The sequence below is a fragment of the Pinus tabuliformis genome, chromosome 8 (genome assembly GCF_031772625.1).
Source record: "Pinus tabuliformis cultivar Carrire ecotype Pingquan chromosome 8, CPIR1, whole genome shotgun sequence".
Classification (NCBI taxonomy): Eukaryota; Viridiplantae; Streptophyta; class Pinopsida; order Pinales; family Pinaceae; genus Pinus; species Pinus tabuliformis.
The window spans coordinates 27001102-27014917 of NC_142294.1; the positions used below are offsets into that span (position 1 = coordinate 27001102).

General features: G+C 38.9%; 1 pseudogene; it reads right to left on the minus strand.

The window, feature by feature from the left end:
- The window catches only part of LOC149233970 (protein CHUP1, chloroplastic-like), a 34221-nt pseudogene extending 24669 nt beyond the window's left edge, over positions 1 to 9552 (minus strand).
- Positions 9553 to 13816: the final 4264 nt, after the last annotated feature.

Here is a 13816-nt window from a genome sequence, read left to right on the forward strand (position 1 = left end):
TTTGGAAGATCTTGGTCGATCTAAGTGTCAAATTGGTATGCCTATCTTTGAATGTTACACTGATGAAAATGAAGCTAATCCATAGTTCTTTCAAGTTCAATATGATTTAAGTACAAGTGCTCCTCCTCCTCCAAAGCCTTTCAATCCTTCTTCATCTCTAGCACAATATTCCTAGTACCCAAATATGTTTTATAAGTTTGTCACACCAACATCCCCCTTAAATACTTTCTATATTTATCCGACTGATCATGGTTGCAATTAAGTACAAGACAATGTGATATTATAATCATAGGATGAAAAGTTTGAATCTATTATTCATGATATATTCAATTGTAAATCTTTCGTAAGTCAGAAGGAGGATGTTCCAACCCTAAATAATCAAGGGATTTTTTCAATTGATGTATTTGAGTTTTCTATCCATCAAGAATATGATGTGTTTAATCCTAAATCATTGATAGTGTTTTCATTGATACATATGATGATAGTGGTGCATGTCTACCTGTTGATTTTCTAAGACACCAGAATTTGATCATCCATCATCATAAGTTCAGAGACCTGCTAGGAAGTCAAGGAACTTCAACTCATGCTGATGGTTATATCAAGTTATCGCAATCCTGTTAAGATCCTTGAAATAATTTGGATCCAATTTTCACGCATAATTCTCTCCTTAATATTCATCCACTGGTTATGAGTTCATTCTTAAAGGACTCTTCGTACTTTCAAGTTGATCTTCATGATATCCAAGATATAATTTATGATAAGATGAAAGGTTCTTGTTTGATTAGAAACTTTTCATGTCCACTGCTTAAGCTAGACCAAGAGTTGGGAAGCACATCTTCCACGGTTCCTTACAATTTCAAGGCATATCATTTTTATGATCGAGATAAAGGTAGTTTTGGGTTGAAGTAATATTCTCTATTAAATTCTTTTGAATCTGATCATATGATCATTTTTTTTTTCATATCATGAAGCTAATCATCTCTTTGGCACATGTTCTCTTCTACAATAAATGCAATTTCTTCAACCATTCAGCCGACCAAAACACTTGTGTTAGTACTTAGTTTGATTTGAAACATGTTTCTAATAATTTGTCAACTTAGTATCTTGATTGGTTTCGTGGACTCATAATGTCAGCACTTATTTTAAATGTCATAAGATTTATTATTGCTAACTTTGCATGCAACTGGATACAAGGGGAACCGATAGAGAATCGAGAACTTTCTATGTTAACCGACCAATCTGATCATAATATCAACGATTCTCATTGGGATTTGAATACATTAATTGAAAATTCATGTTCTCATAAGTCCCAAAATCTTCAAATTTCTTGGCTTGAATATCAAGATCCAATCATTGAATGGTTAGAACAATCTTACTTGGCAAGCCCTGTTGCAAATAACAAGTTCTGAGCTTTTCTAATGTTTGCAAGAATTAAGAGCATAGATGAATGCGTATTTGCAAGAAGCCTGCAAGGTTTGTATGATCTAAATTTCAAACAACAAGGTAAAGTTCAAAATTGGCTCGAACCATTCTGTATGACACATCCTTTTGGTAATAATCTAAACCTTCAATTAGTTGTGCAAGTTTTCAAAGTTCTTATCTTTTCTATTGCACATTGTTTCATATTGCTTTTAATTGGTCATATCTTTGTGGTTGCAGGATGAGAACGATAATGGTTGCATTGGAAATATCATTACACTTAGCCCTGACCTTTTATCCGGTCAGGTTAGAAGTAGGATTAGTTGCATTTAGTTTCCTCTTGCATTTATTCCACCTTCTTTCTTGCTCTTTATTGAGGCTCTACATTCATTTTTTTTCTTATTATATATTCTGCATTGTTTTATGTCCCGCCTCAATTTGCTTGGTTATTTTGGCTTTGTTTCATTTTTTTCATGTATTTTATTTTTGTTTTGTCTAATAAGACCTTGTGTGAAAAATGTTTGGCTCTAAAGGACTGTATGGTGGAATAAAAGAGAAAGTGTGACAACCACAACTCTTGGATTTCTATTTTTTCTCCTTCTTTTTTCTTGGAAGATGCTATAGGTTAAGCTAATTATGAATGGAAAATACGATTCGTCCAATAGGAGAAACTTGAGGGAATCTATTAGATTCATACATATGCTAATATCTAAATTGATCAACTTTGTGTAAGTATACTAGTGTATTAACACTTGTCCAATCTAGTAGAGAAGGAGTAAGGGGAAAATATAAAACAAGAAAACGAATATCAAAGGTCTTAAAATACTTCTCTAAAGGGAAAACATCCTTTTCTCTCAATAAGTTAGGATACCTCTTCCACCCATTGAAAATAATAAGTGTCGATGCAAAATTCTAGTAAATAAATAAATAAAGGGTGAAAGAAGAGAAAGGCTTCCTGTGCAGGGAGGTGGAGAAAGTGACTTCGTCAGGGTACTGAACAGGCTTGCTAGAAGTGAAGCAACATTTTATGCTCCTAAAGTGACTTCGCTGGGGTACTATCTAGGCATTTTGGTAGCAAAGAAACACCAGAGATGAAAAATCATACTCTAAATATCATAAAATCATCATGCACATTACCCTTTCCCGGATTGAAACAATTGTGATACAGTGTATCTTTGTGTGTGTTCAACCAAATAGAGAAAAGTGAAATGATATGTATAAAATTGGGTCAAAAAGGGGAAATTGAGGCAATCAATACTTCTTAAAGGTTTGACCCTTAACCAAAATCCATTCCTGGGTAAGGAAGCCGCAGTTCGCCCAGTTTGTAGTGTTGTTGCTGGCACGAAAATGACAATAGGGTTGAGACCTTGGGTTCGGGCACAAGGGGCAAATAAGGCTCTACTGTAGTCTAGAGCAATGCCATCATTTTCACCTTACCTAGAGAGGATAAGGAGTCTCACCCGAGGCATGTCAAGGCTGAAGTTAGATGAGGGCAGAATTAGGCACCAAGGGAGTCATGACAAATAGAAGATACCACAACATAGTAACTCATTATCTACAGTAACCCAATCATAATGATATACTCATAACAACTCAGGAAACCATATAAACAGATTCATTCAAAATTTTAAAGAGTCAATATGAAGCATAAGAACACAATGTGGGTCTGAATTGTCTCCTCCATTAACATAACATAAATTAATACAAAGAGGCTCAAGGCCTGATCATCAATAACAGGAATATCATAACCAACATAGACAGACTTAGACAAGACCGAGGAGTTGTTCACACTTCTCTGCAACACATGAAATCTCCAACGATCTCTGGCTCATTCAACTGACCAAAAAAAACATTTCTTCATCCTTCTTTTTGATTTTTATCCATTGCCCTATGCTTGGACTACCAGTTCTTCCTATCTTCTACTTGACTGTCTTAATCCTTAGTTGCCTTTATTCTCCCCTTTCTTGGTAGTTCATGCTCCTATCCGACACTTTTATGAATTGTCAGTTCACTTACAGTTCCTATTCCACTATGGACTATTAGCTCTGCAACCCCTATGGTCATCCTTGCCACTTTCCCCTAGCTCATTTTTCTATAAAAAATCAAAACAAAGGTCCCAATGGACCCCAACCATAGTCCATTTATTTTTCCCTGAGTCAATCTGCCCTGGGTGTTGTCTGTGTTGCTATTGACGTTGTTGATGTTTCTATCAGAACCTATGATTTTTTCATTGTTAATGGTTATGATGACTCTATTGTTGCTTCCTTCCATGATAATGTTGATTCTTGCAGTGCTACTACTGCTTATTTATGTGTTGATGATGCTTCTTGTGATGCTACTGTTGCTTCTTGTTGGCCTTCTTTTCCAAATGAAGGCCCCAACTTTGGTGCCACAACAATTGTCTCTTGGCGGAATCAGGTGTAATCATCAAAGGCTGCTTGCTAAGGTCTAGTAATTGCATCAACTTGTTTGAGGAACTTTGTTGTCATGCTAGAATATGGCTGGTCTAATCACTGCTCAATAGGGATACTCACTGCTCCTCCATTTCATCAAAAATTTCTTATAGAGCATTGACATGAGCGTCGGCCGATGGGCGGAGGTCCCCTAGATTCTTTTTAGTCTTCACTGACTCATCTTCAATGTGCTGAACCCAGACCTCCAAAGAGGATACCTCTACTTCGAACTTCTTCCATTGGTCTTTGTCCTTGGAGTTTCAGATGTCGGTGAGGAGCTGCTAAATTCACTACCGAAGTGAGTATACTGGTTTATTTTTCGTGGCCAGGCTACCAGACTAGTCATGGACTTGGTCCATCAGAATGTACCCCATTTAGAGCGTCAGAAATAAAGGCTTCCAAGGTAATAGTGGCACTAATCTCTTTTTCAATATGATCAATGTAGGTGTGGATGGATCAAGTAGAGAATTTCTCGTAGCATCGAGGATCCATGTGAGTTCTTTGTTGGTGGATATCATCCTGGTGCACGCATCTTGAATGTGGTTACAACATTCGACCAAGGTGCATGCAAAAAAGTCCTTTGGGGCTTTAATGACCACATTGACAATGGCAGGTTAGGGCATTTGAAACCGTGATGTTATTGGGTCAACCTGTGTCTGCAGTTGTTGAGTGTTTTGGCAGAGCTAGTCTCTCTTAGTTGTGAGGGTGGTGATTTACTGCTTTTGCTACTCATGATTGGTAATAAGGTTGTTAAGAATCTGCTCCACCTGCTGAGTATCCTGCCATATGAACCCAAACAATTATGCAGATGACCAGGTCTGAAGACTATTTTTCTGCATAGTGGATGGGTGCGGGAATCTGCTCTGCAACAACTAACGACTAGCAATGAACCTATCATAGTGACCTTGGGAAAAGGTGTCTTGCTGTGAGGGTTCTGCAAACTGGGGTGTTGAAGGGATAAAAACTAGGTTTGGGACAATAGGAAAACTTAAAGAAAAGGGAGCCCCAAAGGGCTCAATAACTGTAACCAATGGTTGCAATGTAGCAAGCATTATGCTCAGTAGTGGGCCCGACCCTAATAGCAGGGATAACATGGATGTGGTGGTGCTTTCTCCATTGGGGAGCTTCATGGTAGACTAAACAACTGAGTCAGGATCCATATCTTCGGTGCCTATCCATGTTCCGGAGGGAATGGGATTTGACAGTGTTGTGGAAGTTGATGTTGTATGCGGGGATGGATCTCATGAGCTAGGCGAAATGGTGGAAGTGGAAGGTAGGATTTCTTCTACAATCGAGGAGGTCACGACGGTTTGGGGTCCCTCGTTGGTAAGGTCGACTATAAGCATGACTTGATTGAATTTTTACTGCAGCTTGAAGCTTGTGATTTTTAGCTGTCTGGGCTTGGGAATTGTCGGCTTGGAGTGTGAATGGGGTCCTATATGTGGGATAGAAACAACAAGTGGTATAGTAACCAAAGGGTTTTGCTATGAAAAGCCTTGAAACTCAATAGAATTAGGAGCCTCACTTGATGAGCTGGTTAATTTCATAATGGTATGCTTGAGAGATCTCATTCTCTTCTTCATTTCAGTGAACATTGGTTGTAAGTTGTGCTCTTTCGTCTGCTTCCTAGTGTCCAATCCTGCCTTACCTGTCAACAGATGCACTACCATCCCCTCAAATAAGTATATATATCTTCCTTGTTTGATCTGACATGCAACTCTCGACCATGACTTGACTTTCGTATGGAATGCTTCAGTCGATAGTGTGAAATTTTGTGCTCACCTTTTGAAAGTGAGTGGGTGGATGCAATGCAGGCTAAGGAAAGTATTTATGTGAGTGACCCACAACCAGATTGACACTAAGTACTCATTGAGCAGTGCCTTGGGAATCCTTTCAGCATCCCTCATTACCCCAAGCATCTTAACGTACCACTTGCTGAAACAAGATTCATTGATTTCTTTGTTGTTTGGGTCCCCTTATGTCTGCCATGGTGTATACCAGAGAGATAGGGGCTGGTCTTCCAAAATTTGAGCTAAGTCTCTACCCTCCAAGGGACACCACTTCCACATTACCAGAGTGATTATTAGATAGCCAAAAAAATTTGGTGCTCCTTTTGTAGACTTCCTCGTAGGCCTCAAACAACTCATTTAGTAATAATTCACACCAATTTAGTTGGGCACCCTCTGCGTAGTGCTCCGTAGCTGAAATGGTTTCCAATGTGCATTCATTCCTTAAAAAGTGATGCATCACCTTCCCTACGATTATGTAGTAGGAAAATTTAATATGATATTTGTTGATGAGGTCGATCTTTGTTCCTTTCCTGCCTCGCTTGGTGTTGTATTTTCCATAGTAGTCATTATTGCCTTCCTTCTTTTCTCTTTTGGATATTTTCTGGAATTTTGTTGAGACTGCATCCCCTATGGCTGATAAACCTGTGAGCCATTGAATATGATCTACATGAACTAGGTACTCTTTAACCATCCAGAGCGACCCACCATGCATCTTGTTGATTAAAATTTTCGTGAATTGCATCGCAGCCAAAGTTGTGCTGAACATGAGAAAAAAACTCGAATTTACTAGCGTTGAATGTTGAATTCCCTTGAATGTCACCTTGGCCTTGGTCATTGTTGTTCCGTCTTCCTTTGTGATCGTCTTTGTGTACACTTCCCGCTTCAGTGTTAGGAATTGAAAGGAATCTGACAAGTCATTTTCCACGAGCATGGCCTTGTCATATTTACCATAGATCAACTCTATGATGGAAATCCTATCATCCAAACTGTCTTCAAGAGCTGAAACAATTGGCTTTGTCATCTTACAATGTTGCTGATAAACTGAAATCACTGGAGGATGATAATGAATTCTTGGGAAACAACACTGAGAATCAGACTGCGACTTGAATGACTCTACCACATAAACTTCAAACTCTAATAACTTGGGAATATCCATGCAAAATAAGTAGACCAACTTTGATATGACGTTTCTAACGAGACTTGCTAACTAATTACTACGACAAATTTTTCTATGCAGAATCGAATGTGTTATCGTCGACTGATCTGGATTTGACATGGTTGACATAATTCTATAAAAGACAAGGTGGAGTGTATGGGTAATAATGTTAGCAAGTGGAAGACGTTTAGGAGTTAATTTTTCCTATAACGGAAATATTCTATGGAAATCTAGCTTGACGATAGTATTATTGCCTAATTATTACAATAAATACTCCTAGTATGTGTGACTGACCCCCCCAACCACAATCAGTTGCGGTGTGGTGACATGGAAGCTGCAACTGAACTTGATGTCCCAGGTTTGTTTTATTGAAAATAAAGTGACCGATGAATTTATTAACTGAACTCATTCTAAATCGACTAACTGATTCTACTGACTCTTCCTAATCATACCTATGTTCTCTTTGTAGAGACCCAGTAAATATTGAATGTAAATCTTTGGTTGGTTGAATGGTTTCAGGCATGCGCCATTCACCCAACTTGGTACCTAAATTCCACTAGTTGTGTGAACTTAACTGCTCCAAATTCCCTGATCTCCACAACTATGAACGACCCTAGCCATTGCATCTGTAGATTTCCTAGAAAATTTTGGAACTTGCTGTCGTGTAACAAAACCTGTCTCCTGATCATGAAGGATTTCTTCTTGATGTCTCCATCATGCCATGCCTTCAGTTTTATTTTCTCGATTGGCTGGTGAAAATCTTCTAGAAACCTGGCCTCATCCAATTCCAATAGCTCCTCCAATCGCTTCTATAGTGATGCTTCTTTTGTCATCCTTGTGGCCTGGGCGATGAAGATGCTTGGGATTATGAACTCTATTGGCACAATGACTTCTCATCCATATACCAACTGGAATGGCATTTTCTTATGTAACCTCTTCACTGTTGTGTGGTATTCCCATAGTGTGGGCGACACCCTTTCATCCCAATCATCCTGATTTTCCAAACATACCTTTGTTAAGCCCTTTTCAAGTATCTTGTTAAATGCTTCTACTATTCCATTAGCCTGTGGATGATATGGGCTGCTCTTGTGATGTTGGATTAGGAAGTTCTGCAATAGAGAAGCAACTGTTTCATTAATTAAGTGAGTCCCTTTATCCCTTGTTAGGCTTCTTGGGCACCCAAACCTTGAGATGATGTTTTCAAAAGTAAATCTTCCAGCTGTGTCTATTTTATAGTCTTTAACCGGTGCTACCTCAACCCATATTGTGAGATACTCTGTCACCATGATGATGTACCTGGCCTGAGTGTGACGCGCCGACAGATTGATCATACCGATGAAATCAATTACCCACTTTTCAAATACCTTCAAGTCCCGTACCGTCTGTAGTGGGAGATCATTGCAATGTGAAAATTTCCCAACTCTCTGGCACACATCACATCCTTTAGCATAATCTTTAGCGTCATTATATAAATTTTGCCACCATAGCCCTGCCTGCAAAATATTCCATGCGGTTTCTTTCTCCCCTACGTGGCCACTTGCAACTATTGAATGGCATTTCCATAAGAAATCTTGATGCTCATGATGGAGGCCACATCGCCACAACAACTGATCTAACCCCAACTTGTACAGATGTCCTACAATAAGTTGATAGTTAGCTGCTCACATGACCATTTATCTTCTTTGCATTTTTGTGTACTCCTCCATGAATTTCCCTGTGGCTAGGAATGTTGTGATCTCTTCTAAGTAATCAGGTATATCACTTCCACTCTGAATAAATCTGTGTCGAGCAACTAGTCATCTAAAGAGCCCCAACTTTTCCCTGATTCCAATATTGACAAGTGATCAAGCCCAACATTCAACTCGCCTGGTTTGACAATTACCTCGAATGTAAACTCCTAAAACAATAACAATGATCTGCAAATTTTCCCTTCTAATACTGGCTTGTTGACCAAGTATTTCAATGTCAAATGATCCCTGAAGAACTTGAATGGCCCCCCAAGCAAGTATTTCCTAAAATTTTGAAGAGAGTAAAACATAGCTAGTGCCTCCCTCTTGGTCGTGGTGTATTTTTTTCTCTGCAGTGGAAACATAGATGGGATGGTCCAAGTTTCCTTCTCTTGGTTGCACCAAGAATGCTCTCAGAGCAATGCTATATGCATAAATATGTCGTGGAATTTCTTATTCTAATCAGTATATACTAAAATTTGATCACTTACTAGCTTCTCCTTCAGTATATTCAAAGTAGCTTGACAGTCCTCCGACCATGTGAATGCTTCTGCTTTCCTGAGAAACTTATCCATTAGGGAAGTGATGGAAGCGTAGTTGCAGATGAATCTGCAGTAGTACCCCGTGTGTCCTAACGTCAATATCATTTGCTTCACATTGGCTGGCGAGTCCATGTTAATAATTGCTTCAACCTTGGCAGGATCTATGCAAACCCCATCCTTGCATACAATGTGACCTAGAAGTTTTCTGAATAGAACTGTGAATATGAACTTCTTCAGGTTCAAGGCTATCTGTAATTTTTGGTAGCGATAAAAAATTACCTTGAGTAGGCTGGCATGCTTCTTCAATAGGATGTATGCTATCCAGTGATCCATGTATACTTCCAAGAACTTGTGAATGTAGTCTCTGAATGTTGCAATGACAATTCGAGAGAATACTGTAGGTGCATTCTTAATGCCAAATGGCATCACATGGTAAGCATATGACCCCCACTCTATATCAAACATGGTATTATTATTGTCCTCCTCAGCTATTCTGACCTGATGGTATCCTGAAAACCCATCCATGAAGGAATATGCTTCATTCCCTGCAACATTTTCTAGGACCTCATCGATGAAGGGTGTGGGGAATGGGTCATGCACGCAAGCGTTGTTAAGGCTACGATAGTCTACATAGAATATTATCTATGTGGCATCCTTCTTGTTCTGTATCACTATCGGGCTGACCCATTCTGCCTTGTCCATTAGGAAAATAAGTCCCGCTTCCAACATTTTGTCTATTTCCTTCTTGACCTTCTCTTTGACCCTTGGGTTCAACCTGTATGGTTTGTGCTTCACCGGATTGTCGTCGGGCTTCAGTACAATCTTCATTTCCCCTATGTCTCCCTTAATTCCTTTTAACTCTACAACTAAATAAGGGAATAAATCCTCATACTCCCGTAAGACATTGAAAATTTCTCTTGTCATGTGCGGATCCCAGTGGTCCCCTATTGATGCCATCTTAGGTTTGTCCTCCATGCCAATGTTGTGCTTCTACAAATTTACTAGGAGAAAGTGTGGAGCCTCCATTACGGGTCCCTCTTGCCTTCAGTCTCATGAAATGTAAGGTGCCTCAACCCTTACAGGTCGTCCTCCTCTGGATTTGCATTAAATTTCCCATAGGTCATGGCTGTTGGGTATCCCAACTCATAAAAGCACTATAGGATCCTCTCATTGATGCATCCCTCCCATAACTAGCTTGATGTGAAGAGGATCATGCGTATAGTATACAAGCCTCATTTAGCTGTTTGTCACTTTATTTGAATGAGAAACTGCTAATGAATTTTTCAGCTAAAGCATCCCAATCTCTCATTTTCCTCCTTACCTCTCCCTATATGTACCACACTTGAGGGACTGTGCTTAAGGTGTGTATGAACATGTGTACCGATAGTTCCTTTGAAACTCCTTCTTTGTTCCATCTATGTTTTTAGCTATCCAGGTGTTGTCGGGGATCTGAGTTCCCGCTTTATTTTTCAATATCTTGCGAGTGATCCCCCTTATGCTTAAATATTTCCCTCACGGCCCTCTTGATCCTCTCCTAATCCTAGAGGTATGATGGACCCCCTACCACCGTGTCGGGGTCGCTTACATTGCAGTGTATAACAATGGTATTTTATGTCTCTCCATTACAATTATGTCAACCTTGTTGAGAAATACATCTACTAGATCTATGCCATTGAAAGTGGGAAATTGTTATGAAACCAGCTCAAGAAAAGATAGAAAAGATAGATCAACGCCTTAGAATTCAGCCTCTTCGAGGGGGAAACCTCCTTTACATTACATAAATGAACAATTCTTGGATGATTCAAATGACAAAACCTCCTTTCTATATATAGGAGTCTAAGGAGTCACAATATAATCCAGCCGACCTAACAATAATAATATAAAGCCACAAAAATAACAATAGAGGGATTCTATGGGGCACAGAAATAAAAACATGTGGGTAATAGGGGCACAACAATATAAATAAGGGGTATAACTACAATAGTAATGGGGTATTCACTAGAATTATAGGGACCCAACATGCCCCTCTCCTTCAAAAAAGAGTTGTCCTCAACGCTTGAGTAGTTCTGGATACTTCTGCATAAAATTCTCATCCTCCCATGTGGAATCTTCAGCGGATAAGTTCTTCCACTTGATAAGATACTCTGAAATTGATCAATTTCATAGTTGTCAAGTTCTTGTTTCTATGACTGCTTCCAGTTCCAATATAATTTTTCCTTCCTCGTCAAGTTCTGGAAATATTGTTTGAACTGGGAGCTTGTTGCCTATAACCTTCTTTAAACATGAAACATGGAAAACTGGGTGCAATCGAGAAGCTGCAGGAAGCTCCAATTTGTATGCCATAGTACCAATCTTTTGCAACACCTTGTACAGACCATAATACTTTGGTGATAATTTATTATCCTTCTTAGCTTGCTTTAGGGACATTTGCTTATATGGTTGTAGCCGTAGGAATACCCAATCACCTACATCAAAACTTCTTTCACTGCGATGTTGATCTGCCTGTTGTTTCATTCTATTTTGTGCCAACACGAGGTTATCCTTTAAGAGTTGGAGGAATTGTTGTTGATGCTCGATGTGATGTTCCACTGCCTGAACCTTAGAATTTTCTCTTAAATATGATGTGATGGATGGTGGTTGATACCCATAAAGTGCCATAAATGGGGTCATTTTTGTTGCTGTATGGAAGGAAGTGTTATACCACCATTCAGCCAGAGGCAACCATTTGACCCATTGTGTCTGTTTATCAGAAACAAAGAAACGAAGATATCCTTCCAAACATTTGTTTACTATCTCAGTTTTCCCATCAGATTGAGGATGATAAGATGAGCTATGAGCTAACTGAGTACCAAGACAAGAAAATAATTCTGTCCAAAAATTTCCAGTGAAAATGGGATCTCTATCACTTACAATAATCTTTGGGTTTCCATGTAGCTTTTGAATTGTTTCCATAAATGCAGTAGAAACTGTACTGGCTTTAAATGGATGTGATAATGCATAAAAGTGTGCATACTTGGTAAGCATGTCAACTACCACCATGATTACACTCTTTCCCTCAGACTTGGGTAAACTTGTGTTAAAATCCATTGAAACCTCCTCTCAATGTTGGCTTGGAATGGATAAAGGTTGTAATAGACCCGGTGTCTTAATTGTTTCAACTTTATTTTGTTGGCAAACCAAACATTCTACCACAAACTTTTGAATATCTGATTTAAGGCCATCCCAAAAAAATTCCTTCTTAACCCTATGGTAAGTTTTTAAAAATCCTGAGTGCCCTCCTAAGGGAGAAGTGTGCAATTCCATAAGAATCTTTTGTTTTAGCTGGGAATTCTTACAGAGGTATAAGCGATATTTGTACCATAACAAATCATTTTGCCAGCTAAATGTATCAGACGTACTGGAATCTTGTTGTAGCTTTCAAATAAGTGCCCACACTTCTTCATCATTCTTCCATTCCTCCCTTGCTTCATTTATCCAATCTGGTTGGATAATAGAAATGGCGCACAACAATGCTTCCACATCCTCATCCTTTCTTGAGAGTGCATCTACCACCACATTTTGCTTCCCTTTTTTGTAGATGATTTCAAAGTCATAACCCAACATCTTTGTGACCCACTTTTGTTGCTCTTCAGAGGATAATCTTTGTTCTAAAAAGTATTTAAGGCTATCATGATCCGTTTTTACCTTGAAGTGTCTTCCCATTAGGTAGGGTCGCCATTTCTTAAGTGCATGGAGTATTGCCAACATTTCCTTCTCATAAATAGCTTTGCTTAAAAACTTTCCCTTGATTGGACGACTTTCAAAAGCAATGGGTCTTTCATCTTGCATTAGAACAGCACCAATTCCATTTCCTGAAGCATCACATTCCACAATAAAGGTTTTTGTGAAGTCCAGTGTAGCTAAGACCGGTGCTTGGAACATTGCCTCTTTAAGATGTTCAAAGGCCTTTGTTGCTTCCGGAGTCCATGAAAATGCATATTTCTTCAATAATGTTGTTAGAGGTGCTACTATTCTCCCATAATTCTTAACAAATTTGCGATAATACCCTGTCAACCCAAGAAATCCTCGCAGATGCTTTATGGATGTGGGGATTTTCCATTCCTTAATGGCTTTAATTTTGCTAGGGTCTACCTTAACTCCTTCATGAGAAACAATATGACCCAAATATTCCACCTCCTGGACTCCAAAGAAACATTTGGATCTTTTTGCATATAATTGTTTCTCCTCCAATAGTTGTAGCACCTTGTCAACATGTTCAACATGATCCTTCCAAGACTTGCTGTAGATTAGTATATCATCAAAAAATACTAACACAAATTTTCTAAGGAATGGTTTGAAAATTGAATTCATCAAACCTTGAAATGTTGAAGGTGCATTGGTAAGGCCAAAAGGCATGACCAAAAATTCATAATGATCCTCATGAGTTCTAAATGCCGTTTTCGGAATGTCTTCAATCTTCATTCTGATTTGATGATATCCCGAACGAAGATCCAACTTGGTGAAGTAAATTGATCCATGCAATTCATCCAGTAATTCATCAATGACAGGAATGGGAACTTATCTTTAATAGTGAGCTTGTTGAGATCCCTATAATCCGGACACATGCGCCATGATCCATCCTTCTTGCACACCAATACCACTGGAGCGGAGAAAGAACTTTGACTTGGTTGAATTATACCAGCCTCTAACATTTCTGCAACCATACGTTCAATTTCACTTTTTTGGACAT